This window comes from Bos javanicus, chromosome 8 (genome assembly GCF_032452875.1).
Source record: "Bos javanicus breed banteng chromosome 8, ARS-OSU_banteng_1.0, whole genome shotgun sequence".
Taxonomy (NCBI): Eukaryota; Metazoa; Chordata; class Mammalia; order Artiodactyla; family Bovidae; genus Bos; species Bos javanicus.
The window spans coordinates 6,205,493-6,228,199 of NC_083875.1; the positions used below are offsets into that span (position 1 = coordinate 6,205,493).

Below are 22,707 nucleotides of genomic sequence, written 5' to 3' on the forward strand. Positions count from 1 at the left end.
AGGCAGACTCTTTGTTTTCCTCAGGCCGTGCTCTGTAAAGGGAACACACTTAGTTTTGTTGTTGGTGGTTTTTATTTCTATCCAGTCACAAACCAGTATTTCTATGCCATACAGTGAAAGTGAATTAACAGAAAAATGGAAATTTATCAAAACATATTAAAAAAAACGTACACAGGGACATCCCTGGCAGTCCAGTGGTTGAGACTCTGCCTTCCAATGCAGGGGGTGTGTGTTCCATCCCTGGTCAGGGAGCTGAGATCCCACATGCCTCCTGGCCAGAAAATCAGAACATAAAACAGAAACAATATTGTAACAAATTAAAAAAAAATCTTAAAAAACATACACAGTTCAAACCTGTATTAGATTTGGAAGACATACTATTAAGCTATCAAATTGCTTTAAAGTTTCTAAATACCGCCTCTTAATCTTCTGTACTCCCCTTCTGTGGGTCTGCCCACCAGCACAGGCTTAGCAGTCACATAAACGTCTGGTGTGTTTCATAGAGAACTCGACATCGGCTTTGTGATCTGTACCCGCTATGTCCACTTGGTATGGATTTGTTTTAAAATCACCTAATTTTCAAAGTTGTGCATATGAAGCAGTGAAAACTTTCACATTCAAAACACCTCTTTAGGAACTGTGAACCTCGCCTCCCTCTCCTGACCTTTCACATCTACTTCCCTGTAGAGTCCCTTCATTTGATGCTCTTGACAGCTCTGTGAAGTCAGACTCCTTCTACCGTCCCTGTTTACCAGTGAGCTGACTCAATTTACCTGAGACTATTTGAGCTTCCCAAGTGGCTCAGTGGTAAAGAATCTGCATGTGATGCAGGAGACTCGGTTTCAATCCCTGGGTTGGGAAGATCCCCTGGAGAAGGAAATGGCAACCCACTCCAGTATTGCTGCCTGGAGAATTCCATGGACAGAGGAGCCTCGTGGACTATAGTCTATGGAGTCCCAGAGGGTCAGACACAACTTAGCAATTAAACAACAACATATAGCTAGTTAGGGGAAGACGTGGACTGGAAACTCTAATTCCCGTCTCCTATTTTAGAGCTGAGACTATCCACCTTCTATCACTGAGGTCCAATGTTTTACATAAAATCACTACTAAGGTCAAAGCAGCAGACTGCATTTCTGACTCTGGATCTTTTGGGGGCAATAATAGTATAATTTTCTTCACAGTGAGATTCTTCCTTTAAAAAAAAAAAGAACCCCGTCCTAGTTAGTGTCAGCACTTCTCTAAATCAATTCCAGGAACCACTTGTACTGTGATGGAGCTTCCTAAGGATAAGCAGTCCTCTCGTTTTAACAAGATGAGCCCTTTGAAAGCTGCCTAATGAGTGAGTTTCAGAATTTTGAACTTGATACTGACTCTAATCATCAAGAAGTCATGCAGTAGCCCTTCCCACCTCTTTTAATACGGTATACTGCCTTGCTCTAACCCTTGTTAAGTGTTCAATAAATTTGATGAATAAATAATAGTAGTCTTTTTAGTATAGTAAGATTTCTAAGCTTGAATTACATGAGTAGTTAAACTTTGATCTAAGAGAAGCAGATGATACCAATTCTTACATAAAACAACTCTGTGACCAAGAGTAAGGTATTCAACAGTAAAAACATTAAATTAAAAAATTGCACAGTGCATTATGTGAGATATATTTTCTCTGGCAATTCCTTTACTTCCCTTTTGCAGTAAAACTAACTCCCATAAATGAGGTCCCTAGTCCAAAATTTGTCAAACCTCAGAATCATTTTTAAAACTTAAAAAAATTTTTTTTCTCTTAAATTTTTTATAATGAAAATTGTCTTCAAATACACAGGAAGTTAGGGGCTTCCCTGGCTGGAATCAAGATTGCCGAGAGACATATCAATAACCTCAGATATGCAGATGACACCACCCTTACGGCAGAAAGTGAAGAGGAACTAAAAAGCCTCTTGATGAAAGTGAAAGAGGAGAGGGGAAAAAGTTGGCTTAAAGCTCAACATTCAGAAAACTAAGATCATGGCATCTGGTCCCATCACTTCATGGCAAACAGATGAGGAAACAGTGGCAGACTTTTATTTTCTTGGGCTCCAAAATCACTGCAAATGGTGATTGCCAGCCATGAAATTAAAAGACGCTTACTCCTTGGAAGGAAAGTTATGACCAACCTAGACAGCATATTAAAAAGCAGAGACATTACTTTGCCAACAAAGGTCTGTCTAGTCAAGGCTATGGTTTTTCCAGTCGTCATGTACGGATGTGAGAGTTGGACTGTAAAGAAAGCTGAGTGCAGAAGAATTGATGCTTTTGAAGTGTGGTGTTGGAGAAAACTTGAGAGTCCCTTGGACTTCAAGGACATCCAACCAATCCATCCTAAAGGAAATCAGTCCTGGGTGTTCATTGGAAGGACTGATGTTGAAGCTGAAACTCCAATAATTTGGCCACCTGATGTGAAGAGCTGACTCATTGGAAAAGACCCTGATGCTGGGAAAGATTGAGGGCAGGAGGAGAAGGGGACAACACAGGATGAGATGGTTGGATGGCATCACTGACTCAATGGACATGAGTTTGGGTGGACTCCGGGAGTTGGTGATGGATAGGGAGGTCTGGCGTGCTGCAGTTCATGGGATCTCAAAGAGTCAGACAGGACTGAGTGACTGAACTGAACTGAACTGATAGCTCAGCTGGTAAGGAATCTGCCTGCAATGCAGGAGACACATGAGACGTAGGACATGGGTTCAATCCCTGGGTCTGGAAGATCCTCTGGAGTAGGGCATGGCAACCCACTCCAGTATAGATAATCCCATGGACAGAGGAGCCTGGCAGGCTATAGTCCAAAGGGTTGCAAAGTGTCAGACATGACTGAGTGACTAAGGATGCATGCATACAAGAAGTTGAAATAGTACAGTCAACATCCATCCCTGTGAACACCTCTTAGATCAACAGTTAATAACAGACTCACTTTCTCCCCCACCCTCTCCTCCACTTCCCTCTGTATGAATAGACCTCCTCTCTGTGTGTCTCAGCCTGATTTAATTTAGGTAAAGCCTCATTGGTAAGAATGCTTCTTCATTGTCATGTGTGCTTCAGATCATGGCACATTAGGAGGCGGATGATGCCAGATCGTCCTGTTATTAACGGTGTTGTGTGATCGCTTGTTCATGGTAGGAGCTGCCAGCTAGATGCAAGAGTGATGCTGGGTACCATGTGCATGTCCCCCAGCAGCTGGTCCTCATCTAAGGGCTTCAACATCCTTCAGCCCCTGCCAAGATCCAGTGTTTCCTCCTCAGACCCAGCTGATGTTCTTCTGTGAAGCAGACCATTCCCCCATCCTCTGAGGTTTGTCTACAGCTCCTTCTGAAAAGCCAGGGTAAATGCTTAATGCTTTCTCTTTAATTACCGTGTCTGGAATAGCTCTCACTAAATCAGACTTTCCCACCATTTTTTCAGTTCCACTGTCCTCTCTGTCAAAAGCCAGTTGATTCACCTTATAATTTCCTGCCTCAGACCCAGAATCAGCCATTTATCCAATGGGACCTGGTTCCTTTTCTTGAAAGATGATATTTATTTATCTATTTATTATTATTATTATTTTTTGGCCATGCTGCACAGCAGAAGGAATCCTAGTTCCCCGACCTCGTTCCCTGTATTGGAAGCTCAGAGTCCTAACCACTGGACTGCCAGGGAAGGTATACTATTTAGAAGTAAAGAGCTGACATCAGACACACAAATTCCACTTTTATGTCATTGCTTCTAGGTCCTTTCAGTATTAAGAACAAAGCAACATGTGGACTTCTTTTAATCATGTGTTCATACTAGTACTCCGATTTAAATTTAACTAACTTTCTGAACACTTTTATGTCTCTTATTTTGAAAGTCTTGGTTCTTATTAATATATTTGCTTACCTCTTTCATATATACATATGTTTGAAATTACACTATCTGTGTTACTATTAAGAATGAAACCCTGAAGAGGTTGAGATTTTCTTTGCAGTTCTTTTTTGTACCTGGGGAGTTTTTAAAAGTACAAATTTCTATACTCCCCAGATCTATTAAGTCAGAGTCTTAGGAGTTATTAGTAGCTTGTAGGTTTGTGTTTTACAGATAAATTCATGCTGTCTCACCCTGGTCAGTCTCAGGATTTCTGGAAGGTAGGAGATCTGTTTGCTTTGGGTAATAACCCGCCCTCCCCCCCGCCCAATACCTGTTCTTATTCTTTTTGAGACATTTTTCTAATTTGATTGTATTGTCATTGCTAAATAATTGGCACAGGGAGAAAAATGTAAAGAAACAAGAACGGGATTGACTGTGAAACGAAAGATCAAGAATTTGGTGGGGGGAAGGGGGGCAGGGTAGGGAATGTAGGGAGCTTAAGAGCAACTACCAGGAAGTAACTTCATATTTTCAGAGTCTGTTCTCGCCAGCATCGTCCCTACAGTTCTTCAGAGGGCTTTAAGCAGTCATCTGTCTTGAAAGACATTCTAATGTCTCTTTAATAATGGCCTGCCGTTTAGCATGTATGCGGTGTTGCCGGACACTCGGTGTTTCTATACAACACCTCACCTCTTCCTTGCAGTGACCCTATGCTTGCCTCATATTGTTCCAACTTTAGCGGGGAGGAAACTGATGTAAAGACTGTGGTTTCTGCTTATCTAATGGGTTTCTCAGGAACACACCACGCTTATCTTCATGGGAGTTGGGTTCTCTAGGAAATGGCCCTGAGCTGGGCTGGGTGTGGGGCTCTGTGACTGGGATTCTGAGGGCAGTGGCTTTGGGAGGGAGGGGCTGCCCAAGGCTGAGCTGTGATGGGGGCTATAGAAGTCCTAGGCCCACCCCAGAGAGCCAGGATCGCAGGTGTTCTCCTGGGGAGAGGGAGGCTGAATCTGGGACCTCCGCCTGGACAGTCACTCTGGGCCGCCACATCCCACAAGGGGCCTTGGCCTTGGGGCAGGCAGCCTCGTAGCCCCTGCAGCAGAGGTCCCAGGGAGGTCTGGCTGCCAGGACCGTCCTGAGCCGGGCCCCCTGCAGCTGGGGTCAGAGGTCCTGGGGGTTCTCACAGCGCCCACCATATCACCAGTAAACTTGGTATAGTTTCTCTAAGACAAACTGTCCTTGACAAAGACTTTTTTAAAAAGTTTTCTGTTGATTATCATATTCCTGTTTTTCCTATTGAAGATGTTCAAAGAAGTAAAGAAAAAAAAATTTGCTCATGTCCCTCATTGTAAATATAAATGCTTTCTTTATAACTCAGTTTTGTCAGCCTTTAACCCTCGTGTTATAGGAAAATGGCCAGGCCAAATGTTTACCGTCAGGTTACCTTTTACCAGGCCTTCCCTGGTGGTTCAGTGGTAAAGAATCCACCTGCCAGTGCAGGATCCCTGGCTTGGGAAGAGTCCTTGGACAAGGAAATGGCAACCCACTCCCGTATTCCTGCCTGGAGAATCCCATGGACAGAGGAGCCTGGTGGGCTACAGTCCATGGGGTTGCAGAGAATCAAACTTGACTTAGCTGGCTAAGCAACAAGAAACCTTTTATTGTTGTTTGTAAACATCAGATGTTTAGAATCTCTAATCCAGTCCTCAGAATTTTACTCCCTTTTTAACCACATGTGAGAGTTTCTCAAATAAATCAGTGCAGGAAACAGCCTTTATGCTGCCTTAGGGGACCCCGGAGTTCCAGACCTTTCTCGCAGCTCCGTCTTTCATCCTGTGTCTCCTGAAGAAGGAAGTGACTCTCTCCGATCCTGCCTGCCTGTCTGTCTGTCCCAGCAGTCTGTCCTCTGCATGCAGCTGAAGCAGAGGGCTGCATGCTCCTTACCTGGTTCAGACACTTCCTGCCAGCAGTTTGTTTGGACCTGGGGGTACAGGGCTGAAGTAGGGTGTCCCTGTCCCCCTGGCCTTCCTCTCCCTTGTGTGGGGGAGTCAGTGCTGTCAGCAGCAGACAGTCCTGATGGTTTCATCTGAATTAGTCCAGGCTGTAATTTGAAAGTGTACTATTCATTACCTTCTTGCTTTTGGGGCTATATCTATCTTCATTTCTATTGGAGGATCTTGAAATACATACATGCATACAGTATCATTTCTTGATACAAAGGAACTTACTTACAAAACAGAAAGGGACTCGGATTTAGAGAATGACCTTATGGTTGCCTGTACACACTGTTACATTTAAAGTGGATAACCAACAAGGACCTAACCGTAGAGCACATAGAATTTTGCTCAGGGTTATATGGCAGCCTGGATGGGAGGGCAGTTTGTGGGGAGAATGGATACATGTCTTTGTATGACTGAGTCCCTTTGCTGTTCACCTGAACAGCAAAGTCATAACATTGTTAATTGGCTATACCTCAATACAAGATTTAAAAGCTAAAAAAGAAAAAATCATTTCTCAGTACTCCAAATTTTGGCACCCACCAACATAATTTGTTTACTTTATCATATCCTCTACACTAGAAATGAAATGTCTTAGAATTATGTGTATGTAATATACTTTAATGTATGGTTAAAAGACAATATAATAAAAAATGACATCAAAATTAATGGTAAAATCCATTTTATCATTAATTACCTTGAATTTCTTCTAATTTACTGTGTGTGTCTACAGCTTTGGAGAGAAAACAAGATAAAGACTTTTAACTTCTTTAATTTTTAAAATTTATATCTTTACATTTAACTCCCTTTAAAGAAGTATCTTGGAATGATATAACTGGGAGATGGTATAGGGGAGATCAGTAGAGAACAGAGTGAAGTAAAGTATTTATTTGTTCTTTTTAAAAAGAAACAACTTCACATTACTTGCTCTGCAGTGCGCGACATGGCCTGTTACCTCCTGACTGTCTTATTTTAGAAGATGTAATTCTCATGACATCCTTTGCTTTTAAGTGATTGATAATAGATGACTGAGTGATTAATAATTGAATTTGCATTCTGGCTTTTGTGCTTGTTTTAAGAGTTTGCTAACGCTGGGTTTTGTTTTTGTTTTAATGCTACCTAAAGTTTGGTTGTGTCCGCGAATGAAGAATGTTTCTAGCTGTGTCCTGTGTATGAACCTCTGGTTATGAGCACTGTTTCTCTGAGTCTCTGGTTATGAGCACTGCTTCTCTGAGTCTCCTCTAAGCTGTGCTTGTTGTGTATTCTCTCTCTGTTCCATTCCTAAATCACGTATGGCAACCTCTTTGGCTACCAACAAACTTTATAGCTTACTGTGATGTTCAGCCGCCTTATACAAAAGAAAAAAATCTCAAGTTATTATATGAACTGTTTTCTAGTGAGTAAGTTTTATTAGTAAATAATTATTAAAACAAATTTAAAAGGAAGCTGAACAATTCCTAAAAACTTTATACAAACGTATGTTCAATATAGAAACCAAGGAAAACCAGGACATAAGAAAAATATCATCTACAATCTCACCAAAGAGACAACTACTACTTATAACTTTCCTTCTAGTCATTTCTGTGTTTTTCTTTTTGTATTTGAGATCATATGGAGCAAGCAGTATGCATAATTAATGTATGTCTCCTACTTTTAAAAAACTAACATATCATGAGGATATTCTGCAACATTCTTTAACATTCTTTAACATTTTTATGGTTAAGTACTATTCAATTGCATAAGTGCAGCATAATTTTCTTGAGTAGTCTTCATTATGGACATTCCGTTTGTTTCTAGTATATTAGCTGGTATATGTTGCACTGCACTTTTATGCGTAATATCTTCCCTGTGATTAGGATTATCCCCCTTGAATACATTCCCACTTCTGAAACTTTGTATTCAGAAGGAAGGTTATTAAGGATGTTGGTACATACAGGTTAGATGGTTCTACAAAGAACTCTACCAAGTTACACTGTTTGTACTCTCCTCCCCATGAAGAGGGTATGAAATCTTTGTGACCCTAAAAATGTTAGGAACCACTGATGTGTGTTTAGAAAAAGAGATTTTTATGTTCCTCAAGTTCACCACTGACTAGCTTTCTAGAAGCATAGCAACATGCATCAACCAAAGTAGATATGCAGGAAATTTGTTGAAAATAGGATCTTGGTGGGACCTCCATGTGATTGAAACCAAGACTGCCTTTCAGGAAAACAGGAATGAGGTGTCTTGTGCTGTGTGCTGTGTGCTCAGTCGTGTCTGACTCTTTGCAATCCCACAGACCTTAGCCCACCAGGCTCCCTGTCCATGGAATTTTCCAGGCAAGAATACTGGAGGGGTTGCTGCTTCCTTCTCCAGAGCAGAAGGTATATGCTCATAAACTTATACATAAAATGACACTGAAAGAAACATTTGAATGCTCCCAGGTAGGAGCAGAAGACCAACAGTTTAGAAAGAACTAGAAGCCGAATGCTGTAACTCTTCCTCAGTGTCAATCTGAAAACCTCATTGCATTTACTTCATATTTGTCAGACAAATAGAAGGTTTTTGAAACCATTCTCTGTTTCTGTGAAATCAGAATAGGAGGCATAGCAGCCCAGTCCCATGTGCCCGAGGAAATTAGTGCCCTAAATTCTATCTTTCTTTGCAGAAATAGTGCTTCCATGATAGCTCAGTTGGTAAAGAATCTGCCTGCAATGCAGGAGACCCTGGTTCGATTCCTGGGTTGGGAAGATCTGCTGGAGAAGGGATAGGCTACCCACTCCAGTATTCTTGGGCTTCCCTTGTGGCTCAGCTGGTAAAGAATCCACGTGCAATGCAGGAGACCCCAGTTTGATTCCTGGGTTGGGAAGATCCCCAGTAAAAGGGAAAGGCTACCCACTCCAGTATTCTGGCCTGGAGAATTCTGTGGACTACAGTGCCTGAGGTCACAAACTGAGTGACTTTCACTTTTTCTTTCTGCAGAAATAAAGTCACATGAAATGAGATATAGTCTGTTTTCTTACATCCTGATAGTCACCTAGGCTAGTAGGCTTCATAGCAAGTTACTACTAATTCTTGAAATGCTAATTGGATTTAGTATTTCTAGAAGATTATTTATATGAAATATATATGAAATATAAGTAATCTTCTAGAATATTCTGTATATGAAAACAGCACTTTCTGAACTATTTATTACTAATTCTAGCTGATATTATTGGTTTGAAAGTAAATTTTTTATTGAAATTAACAGTGATTCTAAGGACTGTATTTTAGCTTTCGTACCTCAGAAATCTTAATGATATTTATCAATTTGTATAGTTATAAGGTATGAAAGACTCATGGGTACCTCGGTCCCAGGAGAGAATAAAGTGGTTCAGAATGTGGGCTCTGGCATCAGAGGCCCTGGGTCTGTGTCTCGCCTCTGCCACCCCCAGAGTGTGTGGCTTTCAAAGTCCCTCAGACCCTGTGCCTTGGTTTTCTCATCTGCAGAATGGGACAGCCCTGATACCCAGCTCCAAGGCTGATGACAAGGATGACTGGAGACAGGTGCTCGTTACGTCACCAGGGTTCTACCTCCTTCTCCCCCTGTCATCACCTTTGTGGTCATCACCTTGGAAGTCAACATTCAGTAAAACATGTTGGGTGACAGATTGGTTTACCACTGTGGTCTTTTTTTTTTTTTTTCCAATTCCTTTTTCTCTTTTAAGCCTCTGGAGGCTCTCTGCTGACTTTGTAGACTTGGGGCGTACTCTGACACCTTGGCCACTGCCTTCCCTGTGCCTTTTTTCCCTCTATCTGTAGATACCAGGATAAATGTCTTGCTTACCAAGTACAAGAAGGAAATGTTTGTTTTGTTTTGTTTTATAATTTTATCTACTTATTTCTGGCTGTGCTGGGCCTTCATAGCTGCTCAGGTTTTTCTCTGAGGTGCACAAGCGTCTCATTGAGGTGGCTTCTCTTGTTGCGGAACAAGGGCTCTAGGGTGCAGGGGGCTTCAGTAGCTGCCCTTCCCAGGCTCTAGAGCACAAGCTCTGCAGTTGTGCTGCACGGGCTTCGTTTCTCGGCAGCATGTGGGATCTCCTGTATTGGCAGGTGGATTCTTTACCACTTCACCAGGGAAGTCCTCGGGAGTGTTTTTAATAAGGAAAAAAACAAACAAACAAAAAAAACCTGAATGATTAATGGCAAAATACAACTGAAGCATTTAGTGAGACTTGACTGTCCCAAGTACCACACTTATTATGCACCAGAATTTTACCACTGGTCGTGAAGGGCTATCAGATCTGGTTGCAGTTGTGTTTGACCGGCCGAGGTTGGTTGGGATGTGTCAGAGCATGACATTTAGCATCTCTGATGGACTGGCTTCCCTCTGCCCATGGAGAGGTGCTTCCCATTTCTCTTCAGCAGCTGTGATTCTGCTTCCCACAGAGCCATTCCATTTCCCATGAAATGGAATGATTGTTCCAATCATTTATGAGGTATTCTAGAAAGATGCACTGAGTACCTACTGTCTACACACAGACAGCCATCCTCCCCGCCCCCTCTTTGCTCGGCACCAAGGGAGCCTCTGGGGGACTTTGCAGTACACGATCCCGACCTGGAATGCTCTCCCCTCCTCTCTTGACCTTGTCCTGCATAACCCTTCCCTCTTGGGGAGCCTTCCCTGATTTCCCAGGCCAGATCAGACCTCCCAGGGCACCCCGTTTGTGTGATGACTTCATTGCATGTCTCCCACAGGATGGAGGCCTCCCTGGGAGCAGGGGTGCGTATGCTGTGTCCCTGCAGCCAGCAGAGTGGGGGCTCAACAGTCCGTCAATCGGACGTTTCAGAACATGAAGACCACAGGACACCTGTAGCACCAGGTGATAAAACAGTGGGCTCTTTCCATCTGTGGTTGCAGAAAAGATAAACCCGAGGAGTCCCGACACCCCCAGACCCAGGCTCCTGGCCCCAGCTGGTGTCATGTGTCTCGGAACTGTGAGTGAGTCCTGCCACAGAGCAAAGCCGCCCCTCGGGCCTCAGGTTCTCGTGCATTTAATAACACACCTCGTTTTCAGCCTTGTGAGTGCTGGCTCAGTTGGTAAAGAGTCGGCCTGCAATACAGGAAACTGCCTGCAGCACGGGAGACCTGGGTTTGATCACTGGGTTGGGAAGATCCCCTGGAGAAGGGAATGGCAACCCATTCCAGCATTCTTGCTTGGGAAATCCCATGGACAGAGGATCCCAGGGGGCTACAGTCCCTGGGTTTGCAAAGAGTCGGACACAACTGAGCGTGCACACACGCTGGCATCGCATCTCCTGCTTCCTCCCTATGTGTCCCCTCCACTCGTCACACCAAACCATCTGTAGTTCCCTGAGTGTTCCATGTTCTTTTTAATGCTTTTGTGCCTTTGGCTTAGTCCAGAATGGCTGCCAAGCCCCACTTCTTGGCCCCACTTCTTATACCCCAGCCGTGCCCCCCCTCACTCCTGTGCCTCAGTGTCTGCAAACACAGATCCAGCCTCTCCCAGCCTCCCTTCCTCTGCGCAGAAGCCCGGGCCCCCTGCTAATACCTCGGAGAGCATCTAGCAGGAAGCAGACCTGTAACAAATATTTGGATAACCAGAAGAATGGTTCTTTGGCCTTTTAATGATACATGTAAATACTGACCTGAATGCCAGATAACACTCACGATAGAGCTACCGCATCCCTGGAGAAGCACGCCCCCTTGAGAGCAGGCCTGCTGCCATTCAAAACTAGAATGTCAGAACATGTATTAGGGATAACCCCGATCTACTCTGTATTTTTCTTTCTCACGTACGGAGGTTTCCTTGTCACCACCTCCTAAAATGGATTTCTTGTCACGACCCGGTAGTAAATGTTGTCCCATACTTTAAAATGGTGTATCTGCCCTGGGAACGTTGAGGTATTTTCTTCCTTGAGGTGATATTACTTTTTTCAGATTTGCAAGAGATTATCTTATACCAATCAGCGTCTGTGCTTTGAAGCCCTACATGGCAGTGCTGTTTTTCGAGCTGTGATGGAGGCAGGCTTCAGGGCAGAGCGAGGACGCACTTCAGTCATCTCGGAATGCGCAGCAGCAGCATCTGCCTTGAGGGTGCTCTGTTCCTTCCAGAACTCCTTCCCTGGAAGGATGAAAGCACGGCTTACTCAGCTTTCTAAAGGGTATTCCCGACAGTCTCTTGAACACAAAGGCTATGTCTGACTTCTTTCTGCTGTCCCTCAGTAAAATGCTTTGCTTCACATCTAAGCATTATTGATGATCCTGGTGGTGACATACTTTTCAAGAAAGTTTTCAGGAAGATTTGGATATCATTAGGTGTCTTCACTGGGATCGCCAGATGTGAAGGAGAATGAAGAATTAAACTGTTCGGTTTGATTGGTGTTAGATTATGAAGTTCATTGTTGTGTTGTTGTTGTTCAGTCGCTCAGTTGTGTCCAACTGTTTGCAACCCCATGGACTGCAGGACACCAGGCTTCCCTTTACTTCACTGTCTCCTGGAGTTTGCTCAAACTCATGTCGGTTGAGTCACTGATGCCATCCAATCATCTCATCCTCTGTCATCCCCTTCTCCTCCTGCCTTCAATCTTTCCCAGCATCAGAGTCTTCTCCAATGAGTTGGCTTTTTGCATCAGGTGACCAAAGTATTGGAGCTTCCGATTCAGTACTTCCAATAAATATTCAGGGTTGATTTTCTTTAGGATTGACTGGTTTGATCTTCTTGCTGTCCAAAGGACTCTTAAGAATCTTCTCCAGCACCACCATTCGAAAGCATCAATTCTTTGTTATATTAGTGACAAAAACCACAGGATAGGATTAAATAAGCATGTCCCTGGATTAAAAAAAGAAAAAGATTGTAACAGTGTGGTCCCTAGAGACTGATGAAGGACTTGCTCTTTTAAAATATATTAAAAAATAATTTGGGGACTTCCCTGGCCCCAAAGTGGTTAAGATTCTGCACTTCTGATGCATCAATTCTTTGCTATATAAGTGACAAAAACCAAAGGATAGGATTAAATAAGCATGTCCCTGGATTAAAAAAAGAAAAAAAGTTGTAACAGTGTGGTCCCTAGGGACTGATGAAGGACTTGCTTTTTTAAAATATATTGAAAATAATCTGGGGACTTCCCTGGCCCCAAAGTGGTTAAGATTCTGCACTTCCGATGCAGGGGGGTTGCAGGTTTGATCCCTGGTCAGGGAGCTAAGATCCACATGCCTTGTAACAAATTCAATAAAAGACTTTAAAAATGGTCCACATCCAAAAAAATACAAAAAATAAATAAAGATGATCTGGAAAAGAGCATGGAGAATCTCAGCGCTTCTAGGTTAGAAAGTGGAGCTGATGGGCACAGCTGAGAGAAGGTTCCACAGGGCAAAGGAGGAGCAGATGTGGGGGGCTCGTTTTTCTGCTGGTTCAGCTCAGTAGGTCCTCTGTCTCCACCTGACAAAATGCTGTGGCTGTTCCTTTGAAGGGTCTATTCAGCAGGGTTAATTTCTTGCTTCTCATCCTACTAGGCTATTTGGCTTTTAAATGTATATTCCCACTCTCCACTGCATATATAATATGTATGCATACATACATTATTCATGTGTTTAAAAATCTTCACAGATTTTAATTTACCATTTTCTCCCCTTGCTTTGCCTTTGTCTTTCTCTCCTCATTCTTCCCCCAATCCTTTCCTTATTTTTAGATAGGTCATTTTGTGGGAATAATGTGGTGGGACCTGTATTGTGAAATGTTGACACTTTTATTAAAATATTTTGTGTAACTTATTATATGCTGTTTTTAGGATGAAAATACCACTTAGGAGCTTTCTTTTTAAAATTCAGTAATTGATCATCTCCCAAACGCAGAGAGTTAAAATCTGCCCAACTGTATCCTTTTATGATTTCTGAGAGGTGTTATAATCTGCCTTTTATTACTTGTGGGAGATGGGGCTTTTGAATGACATTGGTGTGACTTGTTTTTACAGTCCTGTCTTAAGGTCTGTACTCTTGCCACTGAAATCATGGCATAAACTTTGACAAATATAGCTTCATCACCTTTTGAAATCTACTACAAAATGATTTATTGATCAGTTGTTTAGCACTTATAGTTGATTCTTAAAATTCAGTTCTCATCAGCTAAAAATGTAATACTATATATTCACAACAAGAAATATTGTTTTAAATCTGTAACTAATGTATGTGACTCAGTTAATGAGCTAAGGCATGAAAAATAGTTATTTGGATTTCATAAAGGTGTTTAAATTGCATGTTTCATAGATCTCTTGGTTAGCGGTATATGGTAATTAACTTTGATCTAGGCCGTTAAACAGTCTCACAAATAAAAATTTTCTGTAAAAGGATAACTAATGTATTATCCTTTTATTTGTAGACATTAACCTATATTCTGGTCCTTTATTTGCCCATTTCTTCTTTTCATTTATTCCTTCTTGAGAACTGTCTGGTAGTTTTCTGACCTGATTTAGAATCTCTAGTTTATTTCTGTTTTAAAACAAGGACCAAATTTAACAGGAGACCATTGGTGAGATAAATTGGCCTACAGGCTCAGGCTAACACCAGCAGACTTACTTCCTCGTGTTTAAATAAAGTACTCATTTTCCACGAAATAACAAACTGCAGTTGCAGGCATGATTTATTCAAATCTGAAGAAGAAAAACTAAAAAAGGATTATTTAAGGTTTATATTCATAGGGAAAGTAATGTTTTCAGTTATCTCACTCAGATTCTCAAAATACTCTTGTTGTTATTTTTGTTTGGTTGCTAAGTCACGTCTGATTCTGTGCAACCCCATGGACGGCAGCACGCCAGGCTTCCCTTTACTTCACTGTCTCCTGGAGTTTGCTCAAACTCATGTCCATTGAGTCAGTGATGCCATCCATCCATCTCATCCTCTGTCACACCCCTTCTCTTCTTGCCCTCAGTCTTTCCGAGCATCAGGTTCTTTTCCAATGAGTTGGCTCTTCTCATCAGGTGGCCAAAGTGTTTTTGGAGCTTCGGCATCAGTCCTTCCAATGTATATTCAGGGTTGATTTCTTTTAGGATTGACTGGTTTGACTCAAAAATGCTACCTTAAACCAAATCCAGCAGTGACACAGCCAGTGGGTGCAAAGCCAGTTTATATTCCAGCAAATAAAAAGGTGACACAACCCGGAGCAAGACATTCCTCATGTGTTCAGTCCATGAAGACACGCACGTTGAGTACCTACTGTGTACACACAGATAACCACCCTGAGAACCATTGTCTGGGGAGAACCCTGTGAACAGATCCTAAGGCAACTCGAGAAGGGCAGTGTTAGAAATATTCTGGGACCTGAGAGGAAGGGTGGAGTTCAGAAACCTACTTCCTACTTACACAATAGAACATTAGAGGTGATAGTGTTAATACAGAGAAGGATCTTGTATGAAACCTCCCCCTTTTCCAGTTGTAATTTTAATTTCTCTGTTGAAAATGGAAAGTTTATATTACTAAGGAATTTGCAGTTTACCTTCCTTATGCATTTACAAAAATGCAGTACATCGACATGGTTTTTAAAAAGTAAATTTTATCACAATTTTAATCAATTTTGATCAATTACTTTAATTTAGTTCAACTACATTTTGTTTAAAATTATACCGTACGCTTCTAGGGAAACATGATGGATTTTATTACCCAGACTTACTAATATTACTGCCAACCACTTTTAATTTTATTTATTTGTTATTTTTATCAGAAGGTAATCCTTTTTCTCACTGATGAGTCACACCCTCCTCCATTTCCAGTTCTGCCTTTACTGCCAATGGAGGCATTGCCATTGGTCTTAAAATGTATTTGAATAGGGTCCTTTTCCATAAGAAAATGCATCCTACATATTCAGGGACCGGTAAAGTCTCTATTTGGGTTTTCCCAGTGGCTCAGATGGTAAAGAGTCTGCCTACAATGCAGGAGACCCCAGTTCAATCCTTGGGTTGGGAAAATTCCCTGGAGGAGGAAATGGCAACCCACTCCAGTATTCTTGGCTGGAGAATCCCATGAACAGAGGAGCCTGGAGAGCTACTGGACCTGACTAACACTTTGACTTTTTCACTTTGCAAGGTCTCTGTTTAATCTTGAGTGTATCCATTTTAAACCCTGATTGAGCAAATTACTTGACAGCAACCCCCCACTCCCCACCCCCCACCTCCCATGCCCGAAATGGACCACTGATCCCCAGTGCAGTGCAGACAGCTCTCAGCTCTCTGGAAGGAGCCAGAGTGGTGGTCTTTATCAGCACAGGATTTCAGCAGGGAAAGGGTGAGCTCAGAATCTAGCTCTAGGTACCGCGCCCCCACCCACATCCTGCCAGGCAGGGTGGGGATGCCCAGCCCATGGGCACACCCTGTGTCTTCTTAACTCCTTGACTACCCCCCTCCCCCACCTCCCTGATCTCTTCCACTTCTTGGGCTTCTTGGCTGGTGATCAAGTGCAGTTAGAGAAAGGATGCTGATATGATCTTTCTAATTAAAGGTGTTTTTTTTTTTATTTTTTTTTTTTATTTTTATCAAGAGGGCTTTTAAACTATAGAACTTAGTTTGACCTGTTAAGTCCTAGGCTCTGTGGCTCAGGCAGGACAACAACCGAATTGCAGGCGGCCGTCAGCGGCAGCCACATCCCAGAGCGAAGCCGCCTTCTCAGGACCTCTGGTTTGTGCAGGAGCTCTTCATTACCAGCTTAGCTTTCGAGGTTTCCGTGGCGTTTCAGAGCCACGCCTGCATTACTTTCACTGGCTCTAAATTCCTTTGTGTTCATATTATTTCTACCAGGGCATGACTGTCTCAGGAAGATATTATAAGGGTGATTTGGGGGTGATGGGGAGCTTTGTAAATTGTGAGATGTAAAGTGAGTAGTCTGACCTGATTCCTGACAATCCCCTATTTCCATCTGGGAATAGGTGATTCTGTTTTTCAGTACATTTCCACCTTTATGGACATGCTGATCTTAGAAGATGACCCACCGATTCCACCTTCCATTTCTGGTCAACAGTGACCCGTTGATTTCTACTGTAAAGGGAATCAGCTGGTGCTTCTGAAGGTGTGTGAACACCAGCGAGTCAAAAAGCCAACTCAAGTCTCATTCAGTATCCAGGAGGAGGAGCATGTATCCTCTCTCTCCAGGGAGCTTAGTACTATTACACTGACTGCATCCTTTGAATCGCAGAACGTGATGATTTGACATGATTTTTCTTAATTGACTTGAAGTCAGGCAGAGAGTTCTCAGATTGGTTTTGCCTTCGGATTTGAGAAGTGAGCAAATCCAAGTTTTTTCCAGTGACTATTAGACAGTGTTACTAAGAGCACAGCACTGTGCAGGGGATATCAAGTTCTTCTCTTGCTGAATTCCTTGAGTATTGCCCATATCAGTATTCTCTCTGATTGAGCCCCTCTTTCCTGGTCCGTGTGCTCCCTTCTCATCCTTCATCTCAGGCTCCCTCTCATAAACCAGGCAGAAATGGTAGGATCCAGGCATCTATTTGTAGATGGTTAGTGAGGGTCGCATGGCAGGAGAAGCACTGGGGTGCAGTGGCGCACCCCATGGCTGTGGTTCCTCCCCTTTCATGGAATTTACAGTCTAGTGCAGAGTTGGAGGGGGAGGGGCAGGTCCATTCCCACTTGCCTGTCTTTGTACATGAGGTTTTGCAGGAACACAGCCCTACCCATCCACCCTGTCTGGCTGCTCTGGGCACTCCAGTGACATCTTCTTTGTAGTGACCCTGTGGTCCAAGAGCCTGGAGTGCTTCCTGTTCCAGAGGGTGAGGTGAAGAGGTGAGTACAGACAGGAGCCGGAAATGTCCCAGGAAGAGCATCCACTCTCTTGGGGAAGAGGACCAGTGTGGAGCCTGCAAGCAGGAGAAAGGACCTATTCATACCTGAATTTCAGGGAAGTCACTTTGGTTACAGGTTTCCCTGGTGGCTCAGTGGTAAAGAATCCGCCTACCAATGCAGGATATGCAGGAGATGTGGGTTCTGTCCCTGGGTCGGGAAGATCGCCTGGAGAAGGAAATGGCAACCCACTCCAGTATTCTTGCCTGGAGAATCCCAGGGACAGAGGAGCCTGGGGGTCACAAAGGAGTCAGACACAACTGAGCGACTAAGCCGCTACCACCACCACCACTGCTTTGGCTGCAGAACAATAACGACGAAGGGCAGTGAGTGCAGCGTTGGAATGGGAGGCGCTAACACCTAGGAATCGGGAGCATGGCTCTGCCTGGAGGCACGCTTCACCCTGCCCTGTACTGATCCTGACATTAGGTCACTTCTCTGTTGCTCTTTTGCTCTTTTGTCTCTACGGTGTGTGTGCCTGTGCTCAGTCATGCCCGACTCTTTGTGACCCCATGGACTATTGCCCACCAGGCTCTTCTGTCCATGGAATTCTCCAGGCAAGAGTACTGGAGTGGGTTGCCATTTCCTCCTCCAGCAGATCTTCCAGACCAAGGGATCAAACCTGGTCTCCTGCATTGCAAGCAAATTCTTTACTGTCTGAGCCACAAGGGAAGAGATGATTGGATGGCATCACCGACTCAATGGACATGAGTTTGAGCCAACTCTGGGATATAGTGAAGGACAGGGAAGCCTGGCAGGTTGCAGTTCATGGGGTCGCAAAGAGTTGGACGCAACTGAACAGCAACAACAATAAATACGTGTGAAGCACTTAAGGGCAGAGTGTTTGCAGTCACCACTGTTCTTCCTATTCTAGTAATCCTGTTGAGAGGTGAGTGTGGACTGTCCTAGGCCTTTGCAGTGTCCACAAAAAGTTAGTTGATCTAAGAAAGATATGGGAGATTTTATGGGAGCCAGGTTTGAGGATAATAATCTAGAAGGTGCAACTGAGAACTGTTCCACCTGTTAGAAGTCAAGGCACAGGTATGTAAGTATTTTAGACAGAGGGCTGGACATCAAATGAGGTCTTACTGACAGTTTATGCAATCCAGATCTAAGTATCATTGTGGTGGGTCACATGGACCCTTACATGTTCAAGAAGGAATGTTATCTTTAAGGAGCTGTCTTGTTGATGCTAGGAGAATGCTGCTCTTTGGGACTGAGCAGGTATTTATGCTGAAGGGGGCGGTCTGGTTGATGCATAATGCAAATATGTGATGCACAGTGGAGGGCAGAGAGGAGGACAAAGGGCAGAGGAGAACTTTTGTGTTTAAATTTTTATTGTCCTGCCATAAAATACGAATCTTACTCCACCACAGTGAGGGTGTGGAGAAAATGGCCGGATTCTGGAGCCACGCGGGCGGTGGGACTGGCAGGAGTCAGTGATTGTTCAGATGTCGGAACAGGAGGCTCGGGATGAAGTGGAGGACTTGCGTTTGATCAGTTGAGTGGATGGGGGTTCCCAGCCCCGAGGTGGGAAAGACAGTGAATGAAGCAGGTGTGTGCCATGGAGTCACAGCAAGTTCATTCCCAGGCATCTTAAGTTTAGGTGCCACGGTGATCCCAGTAGAAATGTTCGGGAAGCCTTTGACTGTGAACCCAGAGATGAGAAGCAAGATGTGGGCTGAGGACACGGAGGGAGGAAGGATCAAATGAACCTGGTCACCTTGCTGGGGAGATGAAGAGATACTAGAGCGAGGAGGAGAACAGGCAGGCTCCTAACAGGTCTAAATGGAATACCAGGAGTCAAAGGCTAGGGACTTCCCTGGCAGTCCAGCAGTTAGGACTCTGCTTTCACTGCCAAGGGCCGGGGTTTGATCACTAGTCAGGGAACTAAGGAGAGAAGGCAATGGCAACCCACTCCAATGTGCCTGGAGAATCCCAGGGATGGGGGAACCTGGTGGGCTGCCATCTCTGGGGTGGCACAGAGTTGGACACGACTGAAGTGACTTAGCAGCAGCAGCAGGGAACTAAGATCCACAAGTCACTTGGCGTGACCCAAAAATAGAAAAGTCAAAGGTTAGACAAAGGAAAGATCAAAACAGCTTTTGAAGGAAGATGAGCATGAAGTTTGAATCCATTAAACATTCTCTTGTTGAGATGGGTGAGCCTGAGAAATGTTTATATTCGTGAGTCTCACATCAGCACCTGCCCACCGAACCACAACAGATGTCTCCTGCCTTGGGTACCCAAATTTCACTCACTGTCGTGTTCCACATTCTTCCCATAAGCAACTTTCCTCCAGTGGAATATTAGACACCACAGAGGACGTCCTAGGACGGCTGATGACCTGTTCAGTCTACTTTTCTGAACCCATTTCCCTCCCCTCACTCTTTTCCTCTCCAGTTACTAGTTCACTGGAGCCTTGATGTGAAAAGTTGAAGGGAGAGACTGAGTCTTCCTCCTTTTTGTGGGGTTCTTGGTTCAACAACAACAACTTGAGTCTGGCATCTTAGAGTTTTATAAGGACTTCTCTATTTTAATTTGTTTATTGCAGTACTTCCCATGGGCTTCCCATGGTGGAGCTAGTGGTAAAGAACCTGCTTGCCAGTGCAGGAGACATAAGAGACGAGGGTTTGATCCCTGGGTCGGGAAGATCCCCTGGAGAAGGACATGGCAACCCACCCCAGTATTCTTACCTGGGAAACCCCATGGACAGAAGAGCCTGGCGGGCTACATTCCATGGGCTCACAAAGAATCAGATTTGACTTAGTGACTAAATAGCAACAACAAGTGCCTGCTGCTTGACTCAGGCGTGCAGTGGTCAGAAGCCTGATGCAGAAGGCGTATCCACGTGTACCTGAACAAAGGTATCACCCTTAGATGGTCGGACGGGGTGCCGCATGTTACACTTAGTTCTGTGCTATGGGATGAAATTTGTGGGAAAACTTTGAAATGGATCCAAAAGGCTACTGGGTGCATTTTCCAGCTCAGCTTTGCAGGTTATCTCATCCCTGCATGAACTCCAACCTGTTTCACAATCCTGTAAATGACAGAAAACTGATAGTAACCTGCAAGAGTCTTGTCCATTGAAATGGAAACCCTGTCGTGTGGAATGCAGTTGGTTATTGCCCTCTCGGTATGGACCAGTTTGACCAGTTTTGCATCTATTTGTCAGTTCTTTGCAGTATTCTTTATGTTTATATATTTGTCTGTTCTTCACCAGGTCATTCAAAGGATTCACCTTTGAACTGGTTGTAACATCTTATGATTCCTTCTCAAAATTAATGGGTCAGTAAAAATCTGTGTCCCTTGTTCAGCAAAAAGTTCTCGTCATCCATGCCCATGTATGTTTATACCTGGAAGATTCACAAGGAAATGCTGGCTATAAGTGCCTGTACCAAAGGGAAGGCGGGAAGACTTGCCTTTCACGATATACCGTTAAGGATCCTATGAATGTTGTATCACATGCTTAGAGTATTACCTAAACAAAGAGATTGTTGTTCAGTTGCCAAGTCGTGTCTGACTCTGCGACCCCCTGGTCTGCAGCATGCCAGGCTTCCCTGTCTTTCACTATCTCCTGGAGTTTGCCTAAACTCATGTCCATCAAGTCAGTGATGCCATCCAACCATCTCACCCTCTGTCATCCCCTTCTCCTGCCTTCAATCTTTCCCAGCATCAAAGTCTTTTCCAGTGAGTCAGCTCCTTACATCAGGTGGCCAAAATACTGAAGCTTCAGCATCAGTCCTTCCAATGAATACTCAGGGTTGATTTCCTTTAGGATTGACTTGTTTGATCTTGCAGTCCAATTGACTCTCAACATACATTTGTTAAGTTCCTTTTTGAACTCTCTCAAGTCAGTCCTCAGCTAGCCCTTACCAAAACTTTGACATTGACTAAATTCACATTTGAATTAGCTGACTTTCCAAAGAGACCCTTGTCTCTAAATAAACCACCACTGGACAGCAACCTGCCTATCAGCCTTACTTCTGCACTCTTCAAAGTCTTTAACTTGACTTTTCAAAATGGCTCTAACAGTAGAAAAATGTCGGTCAGACGGTATGAACTCTTTTATGACTGTCTTCAGGACTCAGGGATCCTGGCTTGACGAGGAGGGAGGGTGGCAGATCAGTTAGCCGGGTCTGCAGTCCTGGTTCTGCCCGGCTCACCCATTCCAGACCGGCCACACACAGCCTATAGCCTCCTTGTCTGGTTACAGCCGGCAGCCCTTCCTTTAAGCCATTGGAGCGCAAGCCTGCTGCATATTGAAAACACCTGGAGTGTTCTTAAAACTCCAAACGCTCCCACCCATTAAATCTTGGTGTCAGAGGGGTGGGACTCTGACGTCAGTGTATTTAAAGCCACTGAGGTGCATTTGATGTTGAGAAACGTGGCTGTACAAAGAGTGGCGCTGACTTAACAGAAACTTCACATGTGACCCCAGGGACAGAAGCATGCAGGGCTTCTGACAGGAAGATCTGTGCAGCTGACGAGGAGTGTCTGGACAGAAAGGAAGACCAACCTTCTGCAATATTCATACACACAGAATCCGGTCTTCCTGGGGCCACCTTTGGACTGGGGCCAGCTAGGTCCTGGGTGTGGTTTAAGAGCTCTGTTAGCCTTGGTTTCAGTCATCAGAGCTTGTTTTATAGTTCTGAACTCAGCTGAACTCTCCCAGAACAGAAATACTGAGGTGGGGGCCGTCAAGATCATATCCCAGCCCCCGTCCTCTGCCATCTGGGCCACTAAGCCAGCCTTGGGTGGGCTGACACCCAGCACCACCACCACCAGGTGGCCATGGGACCGACAGAACGTCATACTCTTCATCCACCAGACAACTGGGAAAACCACACCAGACAACAGGACCTGTCGAGTGCCTGCTTTGGGCAAAGGTCTTAGAACCTCATTGCTCCAACCTGTAACGACGTGCTTTGAAAGTGTTAGTCGCTCAGTCATATCTGACTCTTGTGACCCTGTGGACTATAGCCTGCCAGGCTCCTCTGTCCCTGGGATTCTCCAGGCCAGAATACTGGAG

At 44.1% G+C, this 22,707-nt stretch overlaps 1 protein-coding gene across 2 annotated transcripts in view; it reads left to right on the plus strand.

The window, feature by feature from the left end:
* The window catches only part of GALNT7 (polypeptide N-acetylgalactosaminyltransferase 7), a 136,026-nt gene that overhangs the window by 46,002 nt on the left and 67,317 nt on the right, over window positions 1-22,707 (plus strand). The window lies entirely within an intron of this gene.